Source organism: Aotus nancymaae, unplaced genomic scaffold, assembly GCF_030222135.1.
Source record: "Aotus nancymaae isolate 86718 unplaced genomic scaffold, 86718_ANA_hifiasm-v0.15.2.pri h1tg000008l, whole genome shotgun sequence".
NCBI classification, from domain to species: domain Eukaryota; kingdom Metazoa; phylum Chordata; class Mammalia; order Primates; family Aotidae; genus Aotus; species Aotus nancymaae.
Genome location: NW_026988419.1, coordinates 3,740,962 through 3,747,330, shown reverse-complemented (window position 1 = coordinate 3,747,330; position 6,369 = coordinate 3,740,962). Strand labels below are relative to the sequence as shown.

The window sequence follows — 6,369 nt, the reverse complement described above, 5'->3', positions numbered from 1 at the left end:
CAACAATGGAGACAGGAAGGAACAAGGAAAGAAAACAACAAACAAGCAGCCAACCAACACCCCATCCAAACCCATGAAATGCCATGCAATTATTGAGGAGTGATTTACTTCCAATTATGTAGTCACTTTTGGAATAGGTGTGATATGGTACTGATAAGAATGTATGTATGTTTTGTGTATTTGAAGTGGAGAGTTCTATAAATGTTTATTAAGTTTACTTGTTCTGGGTCTGAGTTCAAGTCCTGGACATCCTTGTTAATTTTCTATCTCGTTGATCAGTCTAATATTGACAATGTGATGTTACAGTCTCCCACTATTATTGTGTGGGAGGCTAAGTCTTTTTATAAGTCATTAAGAACTTGTCTTATGTATCTGGGTGCTCCTGTATTGGGTACGTGTATATATAGGATCGTTAGCTCTTCTTGTTGCATTGATCCTTTTACCATTATGTAATGTCCTTCTTTGCCTCTTTTGATTTTTGTTGCTTTAAGGTCTATTTTATTAGAGGTGACAATTGCAACTCCTGCTTTTTATTTATTTATTTATGTTTGCTCTCCGTTTGGTTGGTAAACCGTCCTCTGTCCCTTTGAAGCTTTGTGTATTGTTGCATGTGAGATGGGTCTGGATACAGAGTACCGATGGGTTTTGCCTTTTTATCCAGTTAATAATATATACGAGTTTAATACTGCCATTTGATGCTAGCTGGATATATTTTTGGAAAGGCTGATACTGGTTGTTTGTTTATATGTGTAGTGCTTCTTTCAGAAGCTTCTGCAAAGCAGGCCTGGTGATGGTAAAATCTCTAAGTACTTGCTTGTTTGCAAAAGATTTTATTTTTCCTTCGCTTTTGAAGCTCAGTTTGGCTTGGTATGAAATTCTGGGTTGAAGGTCCTTTTCTTTAAGGATGTTGAATATTGGCCCCCACTCTTTTCTGGCTTGTAGAGTTTCTGCTGAGAGATCTGCTGTAAGTCTGATAGGCTTCCCTTTGTGGGTAACCTGACCTTTCTCTCTAGCTGCTCTTAGTATTTTCTCCTTCATTTCAACCCTAGTGAATCTGACGATTATGTGCCTTGGGGTTGGTCTTCTTGAGGAATATCTTTGTGGTGTTCTCTGTATTACCTGGAGTTGAATATTGTCCTGTCTTACTAGGTTGGGAAAGTTTTCCTGAATAATCTCCTGAAGAGTATTTTCCAACTTGGATTCATTCTCTTCGTCACATTCAGGTACACCTATCAAACGTAGATTAGGTCTTTTCACATAGTCCCGTATTTCTTGGAGACTTTGCTCATTCTTTTTTGTCCTTTTTTCTCTAATCTTGACTTCTTGTTTAATTTCGTTAAATTGGTCTTCAAACTCTGATATCCTTTTTTTCTGCTTGATCAATTCAACTGTTAAAACTTGTGCATTCTTCGCGAAGTTCTCGTGTTGTGTTTTTCAGCTCCATTAATTCACGTATATTCCTCTCCAAATTGTCTATTCTTGTTAGCATTTCATCAAACCTTTTTTCAAAGTTCTTAGTTCCTTTGCATTGGGTTAGAACAAGTTCTTTTAATTCACAGAAGTTTCTTATCATCCACTTTCTGAAGTCTACTTCTGTTAATGGAACACACTCGTTCTCCATCAGGGCTTGTTCCGTTGCTGATGAGGAACTGTGATCACCTGTAGAGGGAGAGGCATTCTGATTTGGGGTATTCTCAGCCTTTTTACGCTGGTTTCTTCCCATTATAAATTTATCCACCTGTCGTCTTTGTGATTTCCAACTTTCAAATTAGGTTTCTGAGTGGACATCCAACTTGTTGATTCCCAGCGCCGAAATCTGAGCAATCCACTGCACCAGCCAAAACAGTGGTGTTAAGATTGATGGTGCTTTTCTGCCCGGGAATCAGCCAAAAGGGGACCCAGTCCCACTCACTCCGCACCAAGAACTGCCGCACTGAGGTGCCAGCAAAACCGCCACGCCGGCCACAAGAGTCACGCTAGCGACCCGTGGGGCTCCTCTGCTGGGAATCTCCTGGTCCGTGAGCAACAAAAAAACGTCTGAAAGTGTGGCGTCCTCTCGTTCTCTGCACTTTCACTAGGAGCTACTATCCCGAGCTGCTAGTGGTCAGCCATCTTGGATATCTCTCCGAGCCACCTTTTAAATGTGTCTAGAGGTGACCATTTTACTCTTCTACTGCCACCACCCAGAACCGAGCTAATGTATCTTCTGGCTGGCTGATTTCAATAGCCTTCTCGCTGTCCCCCTGCTGAAACCCCCAGGCCTTTCCAACTGGTCCTCATACCACAGCCACAGGGATCCTTCTGAAATGTCAGTCCACGTCCTTTCTCTGCTCAAAACCCTTCAAATTGCTTCCCAACTCCTTTATAGTAAAAACAGCAAGGCCTAACTTTGGTGTCCAGGTCCCCACTCCTTCCTTATCTCCTGCCCTCTCTGGAGCCTCACAACAGCACATTCTGGCTTCAGGACCTTGGTCCTTCGGGTCCCTCTGCCTTTCCATACAGAAAACTCCCAGTCCCTCTCCCTCCAGGAAGCGGCTCCCTGGAGGAGCACTGCAAATAACAACAGCCTGCCTTCTCTCTCCTCCTCACCCAGTGTTGTTTTTCTCCAGGGCACTTAAAACTGTCCAGTATTGGGCCAGGCACAGTGGCTCATGCCCATAATCCCAGCACTTTGGGAGGTTGAGACAGGCGGATCGCCTGAGGTCAGGAGTTCAAGACCAGCCTGACCAACATGAAGAAACCCCGTCTCTACTAAAAATACAAAAATAGCTGAGCGTAGTGACAGGCGCCTGTAATACCAGCTACTCCGGAGGCGGAGGCAGGAGAATCACTTCAACTCGGGAGGCGGAGGTTGCAGTGAGCACTCCAGGGTGGGCAACAGAGCGAGACTCCATCTCAAAACACACACACAAAAAGACACACACAAAAAACTGTCCAGTATTATAGATATTTAGGTTTATTAGTCAATGATTTGTCTACTGTTTGTGCCAGGAGCGGAGACTGTTTCGATCACTGCCCCACACCCTGGCATACAGGAGGTGCTTAAAAAAATAGCTCAATTACACATTAATAACAAAGAAACAAAAGTACACACATAAGGCATTTGTTTGTGCCAGTCTCCACTGTCAGAGCTTTATAATGCACTGTCCCGTTCATTCTCAGGGGCCCGTGGGAGGAACCACTATATTATTACACCTTTTTTTTTTTTTTAATGTGTGAGGAAATCCAGGCACAGGGACGTGAAACAGCTCACAAATAGCAAATGGTGGAGTAGGATTTAAATCCAGGTTGCTGACTTAAATAGGAATGTTCCCATTAATCCGGAACGTTCCGGCACTTTCTATGCTGTGTCCCCCTAGATGCTAAAATGATCTGATCGCAAGTAAGAAAGAATCGATCTGCACAAAGTGGGCTGCGGGCCTTTCGCAGAAATCAGGTTGAACAGTTGAGGAAGCTGTCGTTGAAAGTGAGCGTGCGATTCCCGTAGGAAGAGCGCTCAGGCGGAGAAGGGGCTGAGCCCCGCCTCGGAAGCCGCAGCGCAGGAAGAGGAACTGCGGACTCGGCTTCTGCTTTTCTCTGCGGCCCCTCCCGCTGGGGCCTGGCGCCGACTCGCAGCGCACTGAGTCCGCCGGCCGCCCGGGGGCGCCCGAGGCGGAAGAGGCCGTTGCGGCGCCGCCCGACGTCGCGTCCTCGGCGGCTGCGCAGTGCGCACGTCAAAGCCGGGCTCGGGCAGCGAGTGGGGCGCGGGGATCGGGGAGCGGCGCGGCCTGGGAGACACACAGTCTTTAGGCGCCGGGGCCGGGGCATAGGCGAAGACTAAGGCAGCGTCGGGTCCCGCAGCAGTAGCCGCAGCCCAAGTGAGCGCAGTAGCGCGGCGGCCGCCGCGGGAGCCCCTGGGCCGCCGTCCGCCCGCGCAGCCGCCGCCGCCGCCGCGGGAGCCCGTCGCCTGGAGCAGGAGCGGGCAGAAGACAACGGAGGGGCCGAGCGTCCAAGCCACGCCGCGGGGACCGAACGAGCAGCCCGAGGCGGCGGCGGCCGAGGACGGGGACGGCGACGACGCGGAGGCAGAGAAGGAAACGCCCAGCCCAGCCCCGTGAGTGACCCCCGGCCCGGCCCTGCTCGTGGCGCGGGCGCCCGCCCAGCTTCCGCCTGCCCCGCCGGGCCCTCACCGGCCCCGGGGCTGCCTCCATTTTCTCGGGTGGCGGCGGCCTCAGCCCGGCTTGGCCCCGGAGCCCGCGGGAGCAGCCGGGCCCGGCCTGCCCTCTCCACCCGCCTCGGCCCGGGTTCCTCGCTGAGACGCTCCCCTTGCCTTCGCCGGCGCGGGGCGCCCGGGGGCCTGCGGTCCAGGCGCTCCTGCCGCCCCCTCTGTGGTTCTCTGGCCGGGCTGGCGGCGCGGGGCCGCCCGGGCCGGAGTCGGGAGGGCGGGGAAGTGCGGGCCGGGCCAACTGTCACCGGCAAGCACCCGGGCTCCAGCGCCTCGCTCCCGCCCTTGGTAAACTTCCTGTTGTCGGGAGGCGGATACCAGCTTTGTGATCAGTTCAGGGAAATGCCTAACTGATTTCTGGTTAGGAATTGTGCGGTTGGAGCGTTCTCGAGTGCAATGGAACCAGCCCGAGCGCGGACTGCGTGCAGGCGCCGTAGTCGGCCCGCGCCGGAGGGATTCAAAGGTGAAGTCAGCCCCTGTCCCCTCCCCCGAGGAGCTTAGGCTCTGGTGTGGGAGATAAGACGCGTACACAAATAACTGCGATACGGGGAAGGAGGTGATAAGTCCTGTGAAAGAAGGACAGAGAGCTAGAAGGGCACCCGGCGGAACCGAACCGATCACTTCTGCCTAGCAGAAACCTGGAAGGCTTCCTGGGTGGGGGGTGCCGAGCAGAGTCTTGAAGGCCTGATGGGATTTAGGAGAGGAGGGTTGCAGAAGAGTGTGGAAGGGCAGCAAAAACGAGAAGACAAAGCCTAGAAATCATGGATCGTTCCGTTTGTTTGCATAGTGCAGGGGGCGGGGGGTATTGGGCTAAAGAGGTATTTTGGGGCCAGATCCTTGAATGCTGTAGAGGAGCTATTTGAGCAGCATTCTAAGAGAAACTTAGAGCTCATTTCTCAGTGACTCATAAGCCCGGAAATGTAGGCTAGGGGATATTAAAGGCGCTCTTGTGAAAGAAGAGAGAAGGAAGCCCAGTCAGGAGTTGACATTCTGTGCCTTGAATATAATGCAGTTGAGATCGATTTTGACAGCTTCCCAGATATTCCCATGCCCAGGCTAAGCAAAGTACTTTTGCAGAAAGCCTCATTAGATGTCAGGCTCTTAAGAGATAATAGAAAGGTGTATATAAAATAAGCTCATCTTCATACAGAAGGTTTTTTTGTGCGTTCGCTAACGCTAAAATGCATAAAAACTTCTTGCACTTTGTATTAAGTGTCTACACTTTGGAATTGCCAAACTAAACCTACATTCTTTGAGGTGGCATTTGTGTAAAATAACATAAACTGATGTTTTTTTAAAAAATCAAATGGTTATTAATATTCTGATACAGAAAGCAGGACATAGACCTTTTTGTAGAAAGGGTAAAGCTTTCTTTATTCGTTTTTATTTTTTATTAATTATGAAATCTTTATAGTAGAGCCAGAAGTGAAAGTATTTAGACCTATTTTGTGGTTTCTTAAAATTGCTAGCAAGTAATTAGCAGTTGTATTTGAAATCTAGACTCTGTGATCTGTGAAAGCAGCTTAGGGCCTATGTTTTGTAAGCATGCACTTGTTGTTTGCCTGTATGACAAGTGAACGCCACCTGTTTGCAGTTTAAAATTTTTCTGCTTTTCGAAATAATACCTGATCTTTATCGAAGCTTGCAAAATTCAGGGAGTACTAGAAAATCTTTAAAACATTGTCTGTAGTCTTGCCACTTAGATTTGGTTACTGTTAACGTTTTTGCATATTTCCTTTCCAGTCTTTTTCTGTGTATTTTTTCTCTGCGTAACGAAATATATTGTATGCATATAATACACATCTCTTATTAAGCTTTTCTTGTCATTAAATACCTTTATATAAAAATATTTTTACTCAACAATGGAAGTCTAAGTGGGTTATGTTTTTCTGACAAAGTTGTATTTTTTTTACCTCAGATGAAGTGCAGTAGTTATGCTTAATAACTACTACTGTGGACAGAACTTTTTTCTAAAGGCTACTTACTTGATATTTATTTATTTAGAGACCATCTTGCTCTGTCACCCAGGCTGGAGTGCAGTGGCACAATCTCGGCTCACTGCAACCTCCGCCTCCTGGATTCAGGCAGATCTCCTGCCTCAGCCTCCTGAGTAGCTGGGATTACAGGCACGCGCCACCACACGCGGGCAATTTTTGTATTTTTAG

The 6,369-nt window shown here is 48.5% G+C and overlaps 1 protein-coding gene across 1 annotated transcript in view; it reads left to right on the top strand.

The window, feature by feature from the left end:
- Positions 1–4,020: 4,020 nt before the first annotated feature.
- The window catches only part of CAB39 (calcium binding protein 39), a 103,398-nt gene continuing 101,049 nt past the window's right edge, over positions 4,021–6,369 (top strand). The window contains exon 1 of the mRNA XM_021676868.2: positions 4,021–4,093. The gene's annotated coding sequence lies outside the window, so the exon portion shown is untranslated. The remainder of the gene's footprint in view (positions 4,094–6,369) is intronic.